Source organism: Anthonomus grandis, chromosome 22 (assembly GCF_022605725.1).
Source record: "Anthonomus grandis grandis chromosome 22, icAntGran1.3, whole genome shotgun sequence".
Classification (NCBI taxonomy): Eukaryota; Metazoa; Arthropoda; class Insecta; order Coleoptera; family Curculionidae; genus Anthonomus; species Anthonomus grandis.
Genome location: NC_065567.1, coordinates 44,157,610 through 44,179,916, shown reverse-complemented (window position 1 = coordinate 44,179,916; position 22,307 = coordinate 44,157,610). Strand labels below are relative to the sequence as shown.

Here is a 22,307-nt window from a genome sequence, read left to right as displayed (position 1 = left end):
CTTAAAATCTAATTATTAGTATAATTGCGAGGTGCAGTGCAAATAAGGGTGTTGTGATAGAAAGGTTCCTAAATAAATAATATTAATGATAAGGGTTAATGATAGCAGTTATAGTGTATCTTATTTTACGACTAAATATGAATAATATAAGTATGACAAAAGTAAATAAAGAACTGTATACAGAGTGGTTGCTTTATGGATGGTACGTTACATTGAAATTAAACACGTCAATTGATAAGCAACTACTTTTAATCCGTTCAAAACAACGACATCGCATTAACTGACTCCTTTTTAAAAAAGCACAAATCATCTGGAGGGGTAGGGTTTTCCTGAATCCCCAATATCTAAGGGGAGTGCAACACTTAATGTCACACCACGTAGAACCGCGTAACTGATTCTACTATTGACTTCGAAGGACCATAGGTTGAATTTTATCCCAGGAAAGGCAAAAGTTAAAACACACATAAGGGTTACTTCTTTACATCCCTTTAATATTGTAAAAAGAATCCGTTTTTTTACACTACTTCAAATGGACAATACTTCACACTTATTTACTCAACACTTACATTTAAGGGTACAGCAAACTTCTAATACTAAAATTACTTTCACTTTTAACAACACTTTGAGTACAGAGAAAAACTGCTAGTAAAAAAGCCAATATGTAAACTTTTTACTATTTTTAGAAATTCCGGGAAATATTTCTTATAAAGAGATCGAGCGCATCGACAGTGTGAGAGATGAAGAGCTACTAAAGACCTCCTTCGCGCCTGGAGCTGCTTACGTAATCATTAAGCACGATTCGTACTTATTAGTGAATAGCGTATTTGGTGCAAATATTTAATTGTGACTTTGAAAGTGTTCACCACACCATCCAAAAAGATCCCTTTACTTTTAAAATCTCTCCTTGCTTGCATTTTGACTTGAGTCCCAAGAAATATTTTTATGGTGTTAAAATAAACAAAACTGCACGTGTTCGCAAGTAAAAGAGTCTCTTTGTTAAGGAGTCTATTATCAAAGTCTGTATTTACTTTAACTATATATTTGCTAATACAACTATATATTTTCAAGTCTATATATTTGCTTTTATTTTTGTTGAAATATATAGACTTTGCTATTATATGATGATGTAATTTTAGAAATATTATAACAGACCTGAGCTGAGCTTTTCTGTTTTTAATTTCCGATTCAATTTTATAAATGTTAAATTCGTGTATGCCGACTGCCGAAAGTCTCGGAAGTCTCGGTCTTTTTGATCAGATCTGTTTGATCAGAAATTCTGATTCTCGTTGTGGCTGCTAACTGATTTTGAAGCGCTCCTGTAGTAGTGGTTCGTTTCCTAATCGCCCACAGACTTAATAAACGGTCTTCACGAGGTATGTGTATAGGACCTTCTTCTGATGCCATAAATTAAATACCGAATCCATGCTCTGTTTATAATGGCCCGACTCACATTGAGAATTTCTGCGAGTCTTCTTCTGGAATAACCTTCGTCAATTAACGTTACGGCCTTAGCGATTTCTCTCTATGGCGTATTCTTCTACCTAGCACATCAATATTTATGTTTTCACTGTAAAATTTTAACTAAGACTGATAAAAACAGGCGCAAAGTTAATTTGCGCTGATAAGGAATTCTTAACATTAAAATGTCTATATTTTTTTCTGAAGATATCCAGTCAAAAAAAAAATTGTTTAGAACTCTACGAATAAGGCTGAAGTCTATACATTGTGATCGTAAAATAATATTTTCGTTTAATTACAAAATACGTGGAATATAACCCTATGGAGTAGTGGCTCCTTTTTCGTTTTGAGTAGTTTATTTGTAAAATTGACCTGAGATATGATCATATCATAATTGTGTATGTTTTAAAGCTTCATCTAAGAATAGTTAGTAAACCTTAACATTAGAATCGTTTTTAAGCTTTAATTAAAGGCTATATTCAGCTAAAATAAGTACTGATGATGTGTGTTAAACTTGGCTTATGAGAATTTGTTTATAAGTATCCAAAATTTCGCTTGGTATTCGAGAGAAAATCCTTTGGACAAATATATTTAATCTATCTACAAATTGTCAATATTTTTCATTTCTATATATCTCTTTTAAAAAAAATTGTAATGTTTGCACAAGTATTTGTATCTCCTATTTTTTGAGGAAAAGCATTTTTTTATTTTATTTAAGGCCAAGATGTCAAATCTGGTCTCCAATGTTTGGAGTAAAATCTTGTAATTCGTGCGTCAACTATTTGTCATAAAATTTACCAAATCAAATTAGTGTTAAAGAAGAATGGAGCGCTGGCTTAAAGGTGTTGCAAAAAATGTGGTTCGCTTGGATGATGCGTCAAATTCAAATCAAGGTGATATCACGGCGTCAAGTTCTAGTTTTATGGTTTCAAGTTCAAGTAGTAAAACATTTAATGACACACTGAAGGTGAAAACACGAAAGTATGACGAATCATACATTAATCTCGGATTTGCTGATTCCAACGGCTACCTCTTTGTAACATGTGCAGCAAACTCCTTCCTAATAGTTCGATGGTACCTGCTAAGATTCGCCGACATTTAGAAACTGTACATCCCGACTTCAAAAACATAAGTAAAGAATTTTTTCTACGTAAAAAAAAATATTATTAAGAAACCAAAAAACTATGAGAAAGGCATCATATTCGGTTAGTTACCACATTGCCCAAGCAGAAGAAGCGCACACTATTGCTGAAAAGGTAATAAAACCATGTCTGGTAGACATAGCAAAATATATACTCGACGAAAAAACTGTAAAGCATCTTTCTACAGCGCCGCTTTCGAACGATACAGTTATGCGCCGAATTGGAGATATCGCAGTAAATATAAAACAAGAACTGGTTTCACGGCTTCAAAATAACAAATTCGTCTTGCGAACGGATTAGTCGACTGATATTGCTGGAATGGCCATCTTGCTAGTAATTGTGCGATATCCATATAAGCATTCACTCGAAGAAGACTTGCTTCTGTGCGCATCGCTGCCTACTAACACAACCGGAGACAAATTTTTTAACACCAACCGATGGAGCCAAGGCAATGACAGGTAGAACAGCAGGAGCAATATCACGAATAAAAATGAAAGAGCCAAATTGTAGCTTTTCTTACAGATGTTCCTTTTAATTTAAAAGACCATTTGTCCGATAAAAGCTGGTTATTTAAGAAAGAAGAAAGAAATAAAATGTGCTATATTACGTAAGAATAATCTTGTGTACAAGCATCCTACAAGCTAAAAAAACAAAACAAAAATACAATTTCAAAAATTGACAAAACAATGAACAAAATTAAACAACAGAAGACAAAACTTTTGGAACAAACCTGAATTAAAGATAACTAAATAAAACAATCAATTACTAAATAGAGGTAAACTTGTTGACAAAACTAGAGAAGAAAAAAGAAAAAAAAACTTTCCAACATGTCCAAGGTTAAAACCTATCACTAAAAAAGTCATCAAGGTTATAATATGCCTTAGCCAATAAAAGCGACTTTAATTCTCTTTTAAATTTCTTAACATCCGATATATGTCTAACACATAGAGGAACATGATTGTAAATTTTTTTACTTATGCAAATTAATGAGTTTTTGGTAAGGGAAGACGTAGGAATAGGTAGGGGAACATCATTTACCCGACGAGTCAAATGGCCAGTGTCAGAGGGTAGTTTGCGAATTTTGTGAATAAGAGCAGTTGTTTCTAAGATAAAGAGTGAAAAAAGAGTTAGGATTTTTTCAGAAATGAAGAGGGGTTTGCAAGAATCTCTTAACTTAGCGGAACACAGGTATCTAACTTTTTTTTTTTTGAATAACAAAGACAATGTTAAGTAGCCCTTATTGATTAAACCCCAAAAAGGCAAGCCATACCAAATATGAGATTCAATAAGTGAAAAGTACACTGAACGTGCAACCACCCCTCCCAGCTCTTGTTTTGCCATTCTTACTGCAAAACATCCAGAAGATAATTTCCCAGCTAAATGTAAAATATGATCTTCAAACCGAAGGCGACCATCAATGGTAATTCCTAGGAACTTGCATCACTCTTTATTCTGCAAGAGGGAATTTTCGTCAAACATCAGACCCTGAACATCGCACTTAAACCCCATAATAGACGTGTTTCTTACATTAAACACGGGCCTGTTGGAAGCACACTACCCTGATAAAATCTGAAGGTCTTCAAGGATACAAGTCTTAATATAATCATAATTTTTATGGCTCCATAGTATGGTGGTATCATCAGCAAACTGAACCACCTTGCCCTGCAGTTTCAATGAACTCAAGTCATCCACATACAGTAAAAATAATAGTGGTCCCAACACTGAACCCTGGGGAACACCGCATTTTAGGGATCTAGAAGCAGACAAACGCCCAGACACTATAACCTTCTGAGTACGTTTTGATAGATAGGACTCAAGCCATCGCAATGCTACGCCCCTAAAACCATATTTATCGAGCTTAGATAACAGTATTCCATGATCCACACAGTCAAATGCTTTGGATAGATCACAAAACACTGCCGCCGATGACTCTCCAGAATTCAAGGACACATAGACGCTCTCCAAAAAGCTAAAAACAGCATCATGAGTCCCTTTACCGGCTTGAAATCCAAACTGATTTGCAGACAAAATGCCATTATGATGTAAAAAGGACAAAATTCTGCTTTTTGCAAGTTTTCCAACTATCTTAGAGAGGGTAGACAAAATAGAAATGGGACGGAAATTACAAGGCTGATCCAAATCTCCACCCTTATAAAGAGGGATAACCACTGCCTCTTTTAAACATGAAGGAAAAATGCCAATATGTAAAGAATTGTTTATGGCAGAAACTAAAGCATTTAAGGCTGAATCAGGCAAAAAAGTAACAACCTCGAAGATATCCCATCAGCTCCAGATGATTTATGGTTTTTTAGGCGTTTGATTTCATTTTTTACTTCGGTAAGTTCGACAGGATGAAAGAAAAATGAATGCTCAACCGACTTGTTGAAGATAGTGCAGGGGATCAATGTTACTACGAATGCCCTTGAGCAAGATATTAGGTATATCACAATAATAGTCGTTTAAAATGTTAGGTCTTAACTTCGGTTCAGATACTTTTCTATGTCTAAAATCATTAATAATCGACCAACACTCTGTTTGCCTATTTGATGACATATTTAAGCGATCCCTATAATAATTAGATTTTGCTGCTTTAATTGTCTTTCTGTACAGACTACGGTATTTCTGAAGATATACAAGGATATTTTCATTTGTGGTATATTTGCACAATTTAATAAAAAAACGGAGGTTTTTAGCTAAAATTCTAAGGCTTCTTGTAACCCATGGTTTTCGTTTCTTAGTTTTAAGCCTCATTTTAGGAAAGCACTGATTGATCTTATCACACAGAACTTGAAAAAATAAAGTAAGTGGATCAGAAGCCGTTTCAAGTGCATTCCAATTTACCAAAGCTGTAGCAGCAGAAAAAGCATTGAAATTTCTCCTGCTGAAAATTCTTCCTATATAATGAGATGAAGATGATACAGTATTATATGGCATTTTAGCAAGAATAGCTTCATGGTCGAAAATACCAGATGGGAGTACTGTGCATAAAACGTCATCAAAATTTGTACAGAAATAGTCAATTATAGTTGCAGATGAAGAAGTTATTCGTGTGGGAGAAAGAACGTGCATTTTCAAGTCGTAAGAATTTAAAATACTTAAAAGAGTACGTGGCAAGGTTTCATCAGTGTAGTTGATATTAAAGTCACTAGCCAATATAACCTTAGAGTGTAGGGACAACTGGGATAAAAGAGAATCAAGTTTGTCCAGAAACATAGCAATATCTCCTGTAGGTGGCCTATAAACACAAAGAATATATAAATTTAAATGCTTACAAAAAGAAAGAGAGAATTCAAAAACATTCTCTAACAGAAGATTATCATACTTATCAATATTACAAAAAATCGTTTTAATTGTTTGCCTAGCCAAGATCATGGTTCCTCCATGTATAGATTGTTGACGACAAAAATTTGATATAAGAACATAATCAGATATTAAAAAACATTTACTAGGCCTCAACCAGTGCTCAGTCAGAAGTACAATATCAGGAAAATTACATGTGTCCAGCAAAAGATGAAGCTCATCCATCTTGTTTCTTAGGGATTGTATATTAAGAATAAAGATACTTAAGCTTTTCGAAGAGCTAATTTCAAGTTTACCAGTAGAATATGAACATGAATGAGATTCAACCTTCGTGAACATGTCTATAAAAAAGAAGAATTCAATTCACGATCAGTAGTCAGTTCAGACTCATTAATTTGATGGTTCAAAGACAATTTATTCGATGAAATATTAATTTTAAAATATTTGAAAATATGTGTATGTAATAATGATGCCAAGTCTGAACCAAAGTTACTAGCGTGATTAGACTCTAAAATCTCATACAGATTAATATTATTTGCATGAAAAGTACGATAAAGTGCCTTATTACTATTATAGATAACATTATGGTTTAAATAAGTATAAGGGCTTGTCATCACTAAAGTGTTTGTATCAACATGATTTTGAATTAAATTTTTTAAAACATCAGATGAAGAACAAATTTCATTTAACATTACTATTAAAAAATTTTCTTTCGTAAAGTCCTTAACTAAATTTAATGCTGTCCTAATCACCTCACTGCTTGAACTGCCCGGCTTTAGGAAACACTGGACCTTGTAGTAAGCTTCAAACTTTAAACGTAAATGTTTTAGGAACACTCTGCTACAATTTCCACCAACAAAGAGAAGCCGAGGTCGACTATCGTCAGGTGTATTTGGCCTAGTTGGTAGCTGTGTTGGAGAATTAATAACAACAGATTTAGATATCTGTAACTGTTCCTTCAATGCACAAATGTCGGAATAACAGGTATCTTTTTCAACCTCCAACATCTTTACGGAGTCTAACATCTTCTTATTTAAGTTAGTTAAGTCGTTTACGTCTTTTTGTAGCAAGTTTATTTCAGTCTTATAGGTTGAAGACTCATTTTCTAATGTTTTAGACTAGCATTTTTAGTAGACGTGGAATTGGAAAACTTAACGAATTAAACCTACTCACTACAAGGAAAACAGACAACAGTTTTTAATGCTAACAACAAAATAACTGCCTTAACAAAAGAAAATTAGATTTTTGGATTACTTGTTTTGGTAAGAGAGAAATGGAAAGCTTTTCATTGCTAAGTGAGTTCCTTAGTTTTATACACGTATACCATAATTTTAGTGATACAGAAATATTTCGAAAGGAAATATTTGTTGAATTGGTGCAATATCTCAATGATCTGCAAGGGACTTTTGAATCTCACTTTCCTGAAGAACAGAATACAAAACTGAAAATAAACTCATGGATTCAAAACCCTTTTTCATCTAAATTGCAGAAGCCTGAAAATATGTCAAATCAGATCTATGAATCATTTCTAGAAATCACATCAGATACAAGCATGCAATCATTGCTCAAAACAATTTCACTAAATGATTTTTGGTGCAGGGTTCGTGATGAATATCCACAACTTGCCACAGAAGCTTTGAATGTTCTTCTGCCGTTCCCAACAATGTATTTGTGTGAAATGGGATTTTCAGCATAAACAGCTACAAAAACAAAATACCGCAATAGACTGGATGTCGAACCAGACAGGAAAATTCAACTTTCTTCTATCAATCCTGACATTACCCAGTTGATGAGGAATAAAAAACAATTACATGCCTCGCATTAAATGAACTTAGTGTTATCATTTGCTTACTAACTCACTACTTACTGTATCTATTTTTTTTGTATGATTATTAATAAACAATTCACATATAACTGCTTTTGCTTTTAGTTTAGAGTTTAAGGTTCCGTTAAAAATTTAGTTTTTTAAAAGGGTTCCGTTACGAAAAAAGTTTGAATAACACTGGTCTAACATATCAAATACTATGGATGTTTTGATTTTCTCTTATGGCATTCTATTATATTGAATGATAAGTGATTAATTAATGAATTTTACCATGTAATGGTGTAGTGGAATTTATTTGTTGAAGTTTCGAGTTATTATGAGAGCAAAGTAATTTTGTTTTTTCTTCTTCTTTGCAATGTTAATCACATGGGCATTTCAATCTTTTTCGTCCTGTTAATTCAGGGTAGGTGTATTTTATTATTTTAAATTATATATTAGGGCATCTTAGATTAGGTCTTTTGTCACCTAATTTTTTTTGTACGGCGTGCCCGTTTTTCTCTTGCCATTTTCTGCAAATTGTGCCTGAGGACTGTTAAGCTGGGCGGGGAACAGATATAAGGATCATGAGGCAGGGCAATTTTTGATAAAAGTATGTAAATATTGCTTAAATAAAAATTACAAATTTTAATTAAATAGAATAGTTTAATAAAGTAGCTTATAAAGCCTAAGGTTCGCAATTGCGATAAGCGATTCAAAGGTTTGGATAAAGTTTCAATTCTAATTAAATCATAAGTATAGCAATAATTTTGTAACGAAATTCAGGAACACTCTTTTATTGACAATGCCAAAAAAACTCTAACCTGACTCGCGATAACTCTCGTTTAATTGTTTCCAAGATAAAAACTTAACTAAATAATTAAAACCGAATAAACTAAAAACTGTCACGAAACGTGTCCCTTTTAAAGACTCATGGAACAACTTAGAAATGTTTACAATTTTCTTATTGTTGCCGAAGGAGACCAATGATTTCAAGAGAATATTGACAGTTTAAGCAAACAAGTATACAAATTTAAAATACAGGGATTTACAATAATATAACCTAAAATGGCCAAAATGGGACTCTCAAACAAGATGAACTACTTAAAAACTAGACACTATAGATTAAAATATTAAACTAAACATAAGTAGAACTCTAAATAAACCCTACTAAACTTTAACTAAAAAATACAAATAAAATGGTACAAAAACTAGAAGCATACATTTACGCATGTATGATACATACATAATAATAGTAATTACTAACACTTCTTAAAGTCTTTTTTTTAGTTTGACGCACTTCTTAATTTCAAGCCTAAAGATGCTCGTCAATTTATAAATTGCGTAAATTTTTGAAAAAGAGTCATTGGCCCCGATTCCGACCCGACGTAGCTTGGTTATTTTATAATTTACCTTAACTTGTATGAAAAGCCTGTTTATTAAAAACTTGAAGCTTTATTGTAATATATACTAATTATTATTTTAAAATTTACAGGAGCAAATTGGATTGTCTATCGCACCTAATGGAAATGGAATTTGGTGGAGTATCTGATGCCCGGATGAGTTAGAAGGTTAACCGGCTGCAATTGGGTGAGCTTATTCATTTCGCTTAAGTAGTAATTTGTATATCATTGCGGTTCGCAATAACTACAAACTCAACAATTCCCTCTACCAGCTTAAGGTATTTTATTATTTAATACTAAAGGTGATAATAGTGCTTATTTAGCCTATTTCCTCCTCTAAGATGTGATGCTTTCAGTGACATAGTGTCTCGTAAATCAATTCCATTTAGGTGTACCTTGATTGCCATAGGTCCTGTTCAAAGCTCTATAATTATTCTTAATTTGTTCCTTTTGAGAGTTAGAAGGTCTCTGGCTATTTTTTGTTTATGAAAGGTATCTATTGACATATGGTCGAAATAGGATTCTTTCGGATTATTGATAACCAATAGCAATAGATCCTCTTTAATGTAAGACCTATAGTAAGAAAAACGATTCAAATTGAATCTCTTTCATTATATTTGTGGCGAAAAGACTTCCCCTACTAACTTTTCAAAATATGATCTTAAAATATTGTATAATAAATAAATTGAATTTAAAAAGAAAGTTGCTATTTTAATTTTTATAACAGAAAGACTTAATTTTTAAAATTTTCTTACGTTGATGTTTTGTCAATCATGTTAACACATGATTTTTTTATGAAATTGAATTAATAATTTTACAAGCATTCCAAACGATATAAGAAACAATAGTGGTGCCATTTGAAAAAAAAAGAATTGGGGTGGGTTTTAGTGGTAGTGATCCTATGACGATTAAAAATAAATTTCTTACAAATTTCTATATTTAAAAATAAAAAAGTTACAGCCTGTGACGTTAATTGTAGGACATCCTGTATTCAGCCACTTTTTTACATTTTCTCCTGTTTTTTTCTTAGTTTCAAGACATCTTATCAAACATGTGCACTTATATAATATAGTTACGTGAGCTTATTACAAGCAACATTTTCTTGAATGAGGCTTTGTTTTTCAGGCCTGTCTTTTTGTAACTGAGCTTGCAACTGAGCACAAAATTATCAAAAATTTTTTATGTGTAGTATAACAAACCCAGGTTCGTCCATAAAGAATGGATGAGATAAGTTTTTTTTTAATAAATAAGAAAAGATCAAACGAGAAAAAAATAAATAAATAAGAAACCAATAGCCTCCCCACGTTGTGTTTTGTAACAGAATCACTCTCTCTTTTACTTATCTCGGATGCGCTTGACAAGACAAAATTAGGGAAATTTGAATTATTAGGATGGCATTAAAGAAAATGCAGTCTTGATAATACACCTACTCAGTTTATTTATGTAAAAAAAATAATGCCGTACTCAGCCTGGAATTCACGAGGGGAAAGAGCACGGCAGAGAAACCCTCGATCTCAATTCCCTAAAAATCGAATCATGCTGAGTAATAAGTTCTTCCTTCGGTAACAACAAAAAAAAAAAAAAAGATAATTTATTTACTGTTCCTTTCTAATTCCTCATACATACTATTCATTTAAAACTGAAGAGAGTTGGGTTAGTTATCCAGCCATCACTAGAAGGTACTGAGGTCCCATACGGGAGGCTACCCAGCTATGAGTTGAATAGTTGAGTCAATATTCTAGGTATTCTGTTTTTGAAGGTGGTAGACAATGGTACAGTGAAAACATCTTGTCGGACTTGCATTGTCTTATTTATTTAATGTAACACGACGTTTCGGTTGGTAAGTATCTCCAACCATTTTCTTTTTATTTCAGTTTACACTTGAAAATGGTTGGAGATACTTACCAACCGAAACGTCGTGTTACATTAAATAAATAAGACAATGCAAGTCCGACAAGATGTTTTCATTCTAGGTATTATCACAGATAAACGGACAAATTCGCGAAACATATTTTTATTTATCTGTGGTATGATTTACGTCTGAATATTCACCCAGTCAGGGTCGAAATGTTAGTTAGATTCAACAAGGCTCTAGCTTACTTTTGAAACACACAAATAATTTAAAAAAAAAACTAATTTCGAAAATATACCTAAAATTCAGTAAATAAATTATCTCAGTCGATAGTATAATTCTTTAATTGCCTGTAATATGACAAATTCACGAGAGTTTTTTGTCGAGTATATTTTTTCCGAGCTTTGTCTCTTAATTTAATTAGATGTTTAATATTACTCGTTATCCACGGCGTAAATGGTCTATCCTTATATAGTCTTGTTTTAAACGGAGCGTATTTATTTATTAAATAGGAAATATTATTGCTAAGTAATGACACTTTTTGATTAATGTCAGAAATATAATAAATATTATGCCACTGTAGCTGCTGGGCCTCCTCCCCAAATGAAGTCATGTTAATACTATTGTAGTCCCTGGACCTAACAACTTTTTTACATAATTTAGATTTTGGTAAGTTTAAAATCGCTTGAACTAGATTATGATCAGATATGGACTCCGATATACAGGTAGATTGAGAGCTAAGACACTCGATGTTACTGCTAGCTACAATGACGTCAATAAGGGTATTAGACCGATTGTTGATTCTAGTAGGGTTATTAATCAGTTGCCGAAGATCGAATACTTCCAAAAGATACTTAAAGTTTTGAGTTGCTGCAGTTGGTCTAAGTAAATCTATATTTAAGTCCCCCATAAAAATTATACTATCATAGCATGGAACAGATATAGTAAAAATTTCTTCAACAAGTTCAAGAAATGTAGGCATGCTAGAAGAGGGTGGCCTATACATATTTACTAATAAAATATTTCTTTTATTTGCAATAAACCTTATACTTAAATACTCAAACTCAATAGTTATATGGGGAAATGTTACTAAAGAGAACTTAATGACTTTCTTTGCATAAATACCAACCCCGGCCACCCCGCCCATTCCGATCTTTCCTTATAAAATTATAATTAGGTATGTTAAAAATCAAGCTATCATCATCTGGTGTAAGCCAAGTCTCTGTAACTCCCAAAATATCAAAGTCATAGTCATAACACTGAAATTGGCCTCAGATTGCCGATCCTGCAGGATTTCAAAACTATCCCCCATTGTATACGTCAACTCTTCGCCACCCCAACCCGTGCCAAACCGCCCCACCGCCCCATCCCTCCAAATTCCATGTCATTCCACAAAAAAATGCACAAAAAAACAGTCGACTATATGGTAAAATGCAAACATATAATAAGAAAAAAATGTGGCCTGATGGTCTCTAAGTTTTATCCACTTCCTACCGCGCAAAAAACCAGATGTAAACAAAATAATAATATTCCAAAAGTATTCCATATTATATTATATGCCCCCAAAAGATATTATTTATTTTTTTAATTTATTATAAACATATTGCTCAAGAACTTTCGTTATAAAACTTGTTAAAATTTATTCTTATCCTAATTACCATAATTAAACCCTCTCAATTCAATAATAATAATAATAATAATAATAATAATAATAACAATAATATTAATATTAAAACTTGTCTTAAAATTGAAATCGCTACTAATAAACAAAAATTTTTTTTTAATTTTTCATGAAGTATTGAAATAAACCTGACATATACAAGAACAGGATAATTTATAATGCAAATTAAAATTATATTAACATATAATTGTCATACAATGAAGAACCCCTAACAGCATAATAAGACCCCTGACCTGCATAAAGCAAAATAAATATATTATTAGAAGGACATACCCCAAAAATCCTGAATCCAAGTAAAAAGAGGGAAAACACATCACTTTTAGTCACTAACGGAAATCATGTTAGCACTAATGAGCCCCTGAAAGTCTTCCTCTGAACTCACTTGATGTTTCACACCATTAGCCATGACATAAATTTTGCCCCGGGATGTCCAACAGGAATTCTTAAAATGGCTTCTTACAACCTTAAACAATTTTCCTACCGCAGGATTAAGGACTTCGGTAATTAAAAGTTTATATCCCTTAAGATGTTTTTTATTGTAAAAAATATCGTCGCGGAGCCACCGTTGACAAAACGAAACTATAACTGGCCTGGGTTTGGTATCAACGCCGGTGTTTGAGTTTATCGTTTTTTTTTTCGCCTAGACGATTTAAAAAATTTACGTCGCTTTTTGTAATGTTGATGCCAATATTAGTGTTAACTATTTTAATAACTGTTGTATACGAATCTTGTTGTTCATGTATGCCTTGTATAAGTAAATTGTTTTGATTTGTTGATATGGCCGCCTTGTCTGCTTCCATCTTTAGTTGAGCTATCTCTGATCTTAGGTCCTGTAGACTACTAATGGTAGATTTTTCAAACTCCAAAAATTTTTTCTTTAGGGTTGCACTTATATCTGTATCGTCAGATGGGTCTGTAGATGTCGATTTAGCCTTATTTTTCGAACCAAGATCCTTTTTAAAAATTTTAAGTTGACTGTCAAACTTTACCGCCATTTCTTCTAACCTATCGTTAAGCTTCTGAATATCCATTGAGTTTTTGTAGGAAGTTTCTTCGTTTTTTGATTTAACCATAATTTGTTGTTCTAACTGACACTTGCACAATAGGTTACTTTCCTAATTGTCAACATCAAAATAACCCTTTTAATATTTCTGTTTTACAACAATTTATCACTGATCTTTAGACGTTTTTTTATATATTTTAATTTTCAGTAATTCTTAGTTTTGTCATTGTGTGATAATTTTTTCTCCAAGCTTCTTTAAGTAGACGAAAAATAATCTGAACCTAGTGAGCGTTACATTTGCTTACATAGAAGCACAATTTTTTATTAGTCATTCTTACTTACAGTAGCATCGAAACTGGGAATGAGAGAGTTAACATCTCGAATTATCATCTGTTATATTAGTGTCACGCAATAGCGAGATCTTTTCCACGAGAGAATTTCAAAACTCCTTTGATAGCGTAGCAAAATTATTTTCATTCCTATAAATCTTTTAAAAAAGCGAATAATGCTACCGATACTAGAGAATTCTTTCTAGAAAAACTACTACAAAGCTTGCAAAATATCGCTAAATGATCACTGGCAGCATACTGACAAACAGTAAAGATAAGAACAGTAACGATAACAAATAACAATGAGTAACAATATTAAAAGAAAACTTCAAAGTTAATGCTCAAAATACCCGCCCTCCACTTCAATACACTTTGTAAGGCGTCTACTTAAAGATTTTTGAATATTAAATAACATTTGTGGATTATTTTTGGTAATATTAGCAGCTTCTTGAATTTTCTGTCGTAATTCTTCTATGGAATAATTGTATCTTTGTGAACCATGGCCTTTCTGCGTGGTCATATTGAGAAGTCTAGAGGGTTTAAGTCTGGACTTCTAGGTGGCCAAACAAATTCACTGCTACGCCCAATCCACCGGTTTCTCAATAATTTAAAAAAAAAACACTTATTACCGAAATTGGTCTATAGTTATTCATCGAAGACTTATTACCTGACTTAAAGATTGGAGAAATTCTAGTCATTTTTAGTTCTTCTGGAAAGGTTCTAGTAGTTAAAATATTACTTGTTAACCTTACCAGAGCCCCAGTAATACTCTCTTTCAGATTAACAATGTCGTATACCGATATGCCATCATGTCCCGCCGCAGAATTTTTCTTTATTGTTAGTATGTTTTAATTTACTTCGAATTCAGTTGTTAATTCTACAAAAGCAGTATTATTACAGTCATTCTCAGGAAATGAAATGTTTTGTCCTAAATACCTAACGTCATTTTCCAACTCTTTTACAATACCCACACCGACATGAGCAAAATGGGCATTTAATTTATTTGCTACTTCAACGATGTTAGTTATTTTCCCATCATCTGTTTCTAACGAATCAATAAAAAGCTTTTTTAGGACTCTTTTTAGGAATTAGAAAAATTATTAATAAATTTCCATTGTTTTTTAACATCTTTCCCTGTTTTGTCCCATTCCTTTCGAAAATGTTCATTTTTTAAAACTTTAATTTTATTGTTTATAGCGTTTTTAATTGTTTTGAATTCTGTGCGTAACTCCACATTATTCACGTCTAGAAGTTTTTTTTATAAATTTTATCATGTTGTCTCATCATCTGGAGAATCTCTTGATTCATCCAGGCATTATTTTCACGTACCAATATAAAGTACGAAAATTCCGCTTTCTTTTTTGTACTTGAAATTAAATTAATTAAATTCCCAAATAACGAGATATTCGCATACGCAATTTCCTGCTCAAACAAAGTTTGCATTTTTTTTATAATTAACTCCCTTTTTTTCATATTTAGTCTTAAGTTTATAGGTCTTAAATTTACAGTCTAAATAAATTGATAAAATTCTGTGATCTGAAAGAGAATGATATTCGACAATTTAATCTACTGTGCTTATCAGTAATTATGTGATCTATAATTGTCCTAGTATTAGCTGTAACTCTTGTGGCATTTTCCTCAATCTCAAAATTATTTAGTGTTAACAAATTTTTGTAATCCGCATACTGTAAGGGTTGCAAAAGGTCTATGTTGAAGTCACCAATTATTTAGTGCCTTTTTAAGTGCCTAATGAGTATTACTTCCAAGTATGTTCGAAATTCAGCCATACTATAAGAGTGAGGTTTACAGGCATTTTTAGGCATAGCACTAATTTTTAAATTTTGCTCATCAAGACTAATACATACATATCCAGCTAACTGGTTCTCTCTAGATTTAGTGTTTTCCCTAACATAAATTGCCGCACCGCCCCCATTTTGTGTCCTACATGAATGTACCTCCTTAAAATTATCGATGTCGAACATAAATTGCTCACCTTCTTTTATCCATGTTTCTGTTGTCACAAGAACATCACACTCACTCTCAACCACAAAACATTTTAATAGATCAATCTTATTTCTAATACTTTGACAATTCATATAACAAACTTTTATTTTGCGTTAAGTTGTCTCTAGTTTTTTAAATCCGAACGGTCTTCAATTAAGCATATTTTGGAGTTGTCCTCCTTTTTTAAAAATATACTTCCATTTCTAATCCAGAGATATTTAAAACCATGCTCTTTTTTAAACTCTCTAGCAACCTTAAGCAGTTCTACGTTTGACTCAGTCAAATCGTGATTGAGATAAATCTTATTATTTTGTCTAGAGCCCAAGTCCTTGGCTTCTTTAAAATTCTCCAGATAGGCGATTGGCTTATTCCTGTTGCCCTACTTAACTGACGAGTACTGAGATCTAGATTTTCCGAAATATGAGCTAAAACCTTTTCTTCATCATCGACGCTGATATTTTTTGAAGCACCATTTAAGGTTTTAGGACCATTACCATACCCTGTTTCGCCTAGGCGGATATAAATACGTCTGAACAGTTGGTGTTGGGTTGTCTTCGATTTGGGTATAATTGTAAATACCTTCTGGCTGCACCAAGTCCACTAAAATTTGACTGAGCCAAAACGCAAATCATATCACGCATTTCACTGTTGGAATATTCATTATGACGTGGCATTTTTTTATTTTATGATTTTTAATACAAATAATATACTCTTACTTAGTGACAGTAAAATTGTTATATAATTTCTCTACATAAAAAACTGATAAGTGCTGACACAAGCCTTCTTGAAAATAGTCAATATAATAACGGTGGCTTAGGATTCTTTATGCTGAATGTTTAAAATGCAAATAAATTAAAAACTGATAGAGTTACATGAAATAAACAAGAGTATCTTTTTTATTCAAAATTAAACTGACTTTTGGATTTTCTAATCGTTTTAGCCATAACTGATTAGGCAAAAAATATATGTTGTAATTTACCTAAGTAACAGGGTGTAACTAACGCCCTGTATAAATAATGCTAAATTTACCAGAAAATTCGTAATTTTCATATTAAAACACATAAAGTCGCCAATTTTCAAGGCGATACTGCTTAAAATCACAAAATTATTAAGACATTTCAAATTAAAATTCCAACTTTAAATATCCTGTATCTTGTAAATCTGCAACATTTGTATGAGACATATTAAGCTCAATCGCCATACCTTGGTGTTTCGCCATTCTTAATGAATCAACCCTGTATAAATTGCCATAATAATGGAATTCTTAGTATTAGCTTGCACCTTTAAATATGTAATTGCTGTTTATATAGGTTTATTCCCATTTTAAAGCCAACCGGTTTGCTTCATTTTCACTGCTCCAGTCGGTTAATATTAATTGAAAAAATTCTGATATTCTGAATTCTGAATAATTTTGCTACGCTATCAAAGAAGTTTTGAAATTCTCTCGTGGAAAAGATCTCGCTTTTATGTGACACTAATATAATCGATGATAATTCGAGATGTTAACTCTCTCATTCCTAGTTTTGATGCTACTGTAAGTAAGAATGACTGAAGTAAAGTAAGAAAGAATAAAAAATATTGCTTGTATGTAAGCATATTTAGCTAAGCTCACTAGGTTGAGATAGTTTTTGGTCTACTTAAATAGGCTTGGCGAAAAAATTATCACTAAGAAAATTAAGAATAAGTGAAAATTAAAATATATCAAAAAACGTCTTAAGATCAGTTATAAATTGTTGTAAAAAAGAAATAATAGGGTTATTATGACAATTAAGAAAGAACGATACCATTAAAAATTTTTGATAATTTTGTGCTCAGTTGCAAAAAGGCAGGCCTGAAAAACAAAGCCTCATTCAAGAAAATGTTGCTTGTAATAAGCTCACATAACTATATTATATAAGTGCACATGTTTGATAAGATGTCTTGAAACTAAAAAAAAAACAGGAGAAAATTTGTAAAAAAGTGGCTGAATACAGGATGTCCCACACTCAACGTCACAGGCTGTAACTTATTTATTTTTAAATATAAAAATTTGTAAAAAAATTGTATTTTCAATAGTCATAGGATCACTACCACTAAATACCACCCCAACTCTTTTTTTTCAAATGGCACCACTATTGTTTCTTATATTATTTGTAATGCTTGTAAAATTATTAATTCAATTTCATAAAAAAATCATGTGTTAACATCAACTTTATTTTTTAATTCAATTTATTTATTATACAATACAAGTAGTTATGTAAGATCATATCTTGAAAATTTAGTCGGGGAAGTCTTTTCTCTACAAATAAATGCTAATCCTCTAATTTCAGACGTGATGCATTTCGACAAGTATTCTTGCCATCATCAGACTAAATCGCCATATTTTAATGTGTAGTATCTCCAATTCAGAGATTGCCCATTCTTAATGAATCACCCTGTATACTACTTATAGGACCTCTTTCTATATAAAAGTGATTGCTTGTTACAAATATAAAACCTATAAAACCATTTGTAAGTAGAGGTGGAGTGGCTATAATATAGCGGGTTGGGAAGGGCGGGAAGACTTTTCTCCACAAATGAAAATGCCAATCTTTTGTCAAGAGTTAAGCATTTCTATGAGAATTATCATCAGACTCTAACATTTATTTTTTCTTTTCAGAGAAACACATTAAAATAACAAATAGTAAGTTAAAATTAAAAGGTACAACAAAAATTAATGAAATTACAAATAAAAGTCAAAGTTTTAAAAAGTTAAAAAAAATAAGCCGAAAAAAAATTTAAAAAAAAACCTTACCTAACACCAGTGGCGAAGCGTACGAGTAGACAAGGTAGACACTGTCTACCCAAAATTTTCCAGTTATTTGTCATTAATTTATCACGTAATTATTTCATGTAATTGTTGGATTAAAATTTAAAAAAAATTAATACAGAATGTAGTCGCTCTCCTTACTATTATTATATAGTATCTAACCATAATTAATCCGAAGGCGCGCCCCGCCTGCCGCACCGATTAAGATAAAAATACAGGGCTGACACCCAATTAATGTATACAAGCCCCAGGAAGACACATTGATATTATTTTGTCTTCCAAAATTTGAAGCATTTAATCGAACCAAATCCGCATCAAGCAGGCTACCCAGGTCCGGCCGCCTCAGCATTCAGCCTATTACGTATGCAAAACTTACTCGCGGGAAAGACATTCGAGCTTTTGTCTATCGAAGTTAACCAGCTATTTTATTATGCTGTTGAGGGTTATTGTTTCTGAACACGCTTGATCTGGTCGGCCGCAATACATCTTCAGTTTTGTTTTGATGAATCTGCATTTGGTGGGGGCACGTGCTATAAGAATTTAATAATTACTATTTTTATTTTTGGGTGTATAATAAAGGTTTTTTTAGTGGTTATTTATGAAAGACTGTTTGATATTGGCAATTATATTTTAGTTAGTAGTAATTATTTTTTTCGTTTTTATATCACTACATAATTTTTCTCTTTGAGTTAATATTTCATGCGCTTTTATTCCCTATTTCATTCAAGTGAATAATATATAATACACATTTTTCTCTAATTAACGATTTTTGTTTGTCTACCCGAAAAAAAAGTTTACGCTTCGCCACTGCCTAACACTACATAACTGTGGTGATTACATGAAAAACAATCGTGTATGACAATGACAGCATACATTAAAAGACGAATATGCCCAGCCAATGAGAGCATTCCGGCACTACAGAGGCGCGGCTTGCGTGCCGCCAAAATTCAAAATACGAATTTTTTAATGCATGTAGTTGAACAGCGAGATTTGGTAACTTTGCCCAATATATTTGCTAATATAGGACTTTGTTTTGTTAGGCATTTATATTTTAGATGGAAAAAGAAATGCGATGTGCATATAAAAGACGCTCAATAAAGAAATATTTGTAGCTGTTATAGAATAGTAAATTAATGATTTTTTTATATGTATTTACAGCGTGATCAAGATTTTTAAGAACATGAAAATAGGCAGTTGTTGCATGAAGTCAGAAATTAAAAAAAAAAACAGAAACCAGTCACCCTCAGGACACTAAGTCTAGGTTTCTTTAGTAAATAAGTACAAGTGCATGAGTGAGTACGTTATATATAAAACATTAAATCATCCAAAAATATTGGCATTATTATTAAAGAAAACACTTTAAAGTTTTTTTGGTATTTTTATTTTAGCTTGTTTTATAGATGTTTTTTATGATATTATATTAAAATTTAGTGTGAAATTACTTCTTACATGTCATATTCCTATGATAGGTATCGACAATTTAAAATTTGCATAATATAATAATTGTCAATGAACGTCTGAAGTTTATTTAAATAGCCAATTATACATTACTTAGGAGATTGAAATATGTGGGTCAGAGAATATTGAGCGGGTAGATGATAAAGATTGCCAGGCGATAAACAACTAAAAATATATGAATTTTCAAGAAAAAACACCATATAAACTTTTATTTAACAACAATTAAAATCAAAATATATAAAACATATAATCATAAAAAATATGTGTATTTATTTTAATTTTTATATAACTGTTTAGGCATTGTTTTGATACAATCCCATGGGTGATGCATCATCATAGTGGCCATAAGAAGTTAATATTCCATAAATATTTTGAGGCAGCTTACTTGCTGAGTAGTTTTCAAAGATAATTTGAAGAATCATTGCGACGAGTTTTGAAATTACTTTGAAATTAAAAATTTTCCATCATAATTATCAAATATCTTAATGTTGACTAGCTTACTGAAATGTTTTAACTTTTAGCAAATATTCTTTTTAATAATTAAAAACAAATTTTATAATAATAATTTTTAAACTTAATTTTAATAAACTATACTACGGATTCTATACTATATTAAGATTATACTATATTAAAATGTATTATATTATATTATATCAACAACTTAAAACTAAAATGGTAGAGAAGAAACTAAATCCATCAAGCTTGGTCTGTAAACTAGCACTTCTAATCACAACTGATGCTACAAAGTATTAAAATTATGAATTAGTCTAGGAATATAAAAATTAATGCAATGTTATTACTATTCTTTAAAACATTAACTAAAATTCTTGAGGGGCATGTTAGCCTTGATGCATCTGCTTTCTCCAGACTTAATATTTCTCATTTTACATGAGCAATTAAATCCTAAAAGTAAACAACAAAATATACAATTATGTCTGATAACTAAGAGTTTATACAACCTCTGGTGTCGCTCCTGTCACAATTGTAAAAAATAAGTTCTTTTCCATTCGTAAATTAATTTTGGGTCTGACAAGCATAATCGACTTCCCTATTACTTTGTTCTCTATAAGAGGTATATTCTTCAAAATTCCTAAAATTTAAAAATGATTGTTTAATCTTTCTATTGTGAATATCATGCAAATGTTTGGTTAAACTATTAAAATAAGAAAATGCCTGGGTACTGTTGGTACACATTGGATATGTAATGTATTTCTTGTATTCCTGGCCAACAAATTCTGGGTGAAACTTCTTAAAATTTCTGTTTCTCATTGATATGCTTGAAAATGCCTTCTCACAGACTTCGCAGATTGCATTTTGTTGACTGGAAAATACTTAATAATTCAGACCTAAAAAAAATATATCTTACCTTAGTGTTGCTATAATTATCGTAAACAGATACTCCAGAAGCTAAACAAGAAATTAGAGAGTAAAGAAATCACTGGACAGTGTACTAGAAATTGAAAATCACTAAAATGTTTGTTTTTGAACTCAAAATTAGCGTAGAACTGAATATTATAGACAACGGAGTCAACACTAAGCACTATGATTGCTGTGAGCACTCAAATAGTGGCAAAATCCATATAAATAATAATATCGGAGATAACTAAATCATTCAGGAAGCAAAGCAAATAAAATAAAATCTGCAATCTAGGTTGGGGTAAACAAAACAAAATTAATGTGCCAATGCCAATCGTGCGCGAAATTTTACGAACGTAAACGAAGGGATCAATCGGTTTTTGTTCCCGTCTTCAATTCTCATTGGCTGGGCATATTCGTCTTTTAACTTTTAACGAATGCTGACAATGACATAATTGAACGGGAGGGTCGATAGCTTTTCCCTCCTGTCGTAGTTTTAAGGCATGTGGAAGCAAGCACCTAACCAAGAGTGGACTGTATATTTTGTTTATTTTCCTAGGATATCTTCCAGGGATTAGCACAAAAATAAAACACTATACTTAACTTTAAATTATTATATAATGTTTAAAAGTTTCACTTGATTATAAATGGTTAAAAATAGACTGTTACAAAATGCACCAGAAAACGCATTTTCAGAGCCTGTGCGTGTACCCCCTGAGATAATTAGGTCGA

The 22,307-nt window shown here is 31.8% G+C and overlaps 1 protein-coding gene and 1 long non-coding RNA gene across 2 annotated transcripts in view; one reads left to right on the top strand and one right to left on the bottom strand.

Annotated features, from left to right (window-relative positions):
* LOC126748330 (leucine-rich repeat-containing protein 4C-like) overlaps positions 1-22,307 on the top strand; it is a 190,383-nt gene that overhangs the window by 101,439 nt on the left and 66,637 nt on the right. Inside the window, exon 2 of the mRNA XM_050457481.1 lies at positions 9,197-9,291. The gene's annotated coding sequence lies outside the window, so the exon portion shown is untranslated. The remainder of the gene's footprint in view (positions 1-9,196; positions 9,292-22,307) is intronic.
* Positions 20,854-21,637, bottom strand: LOC126748332 (uncharacterized). Its single transcript, XR_007664699.1, has 3 exons — positions 21,586-21,637; positions 21,179-21,309; positions 20,854-21,122 (listed from the first exon to the last, which is right to left on the bottom strand). It is a non-coding gene; the product is annotated as an uncharacterized LOC126748332 (long non-coding RNA).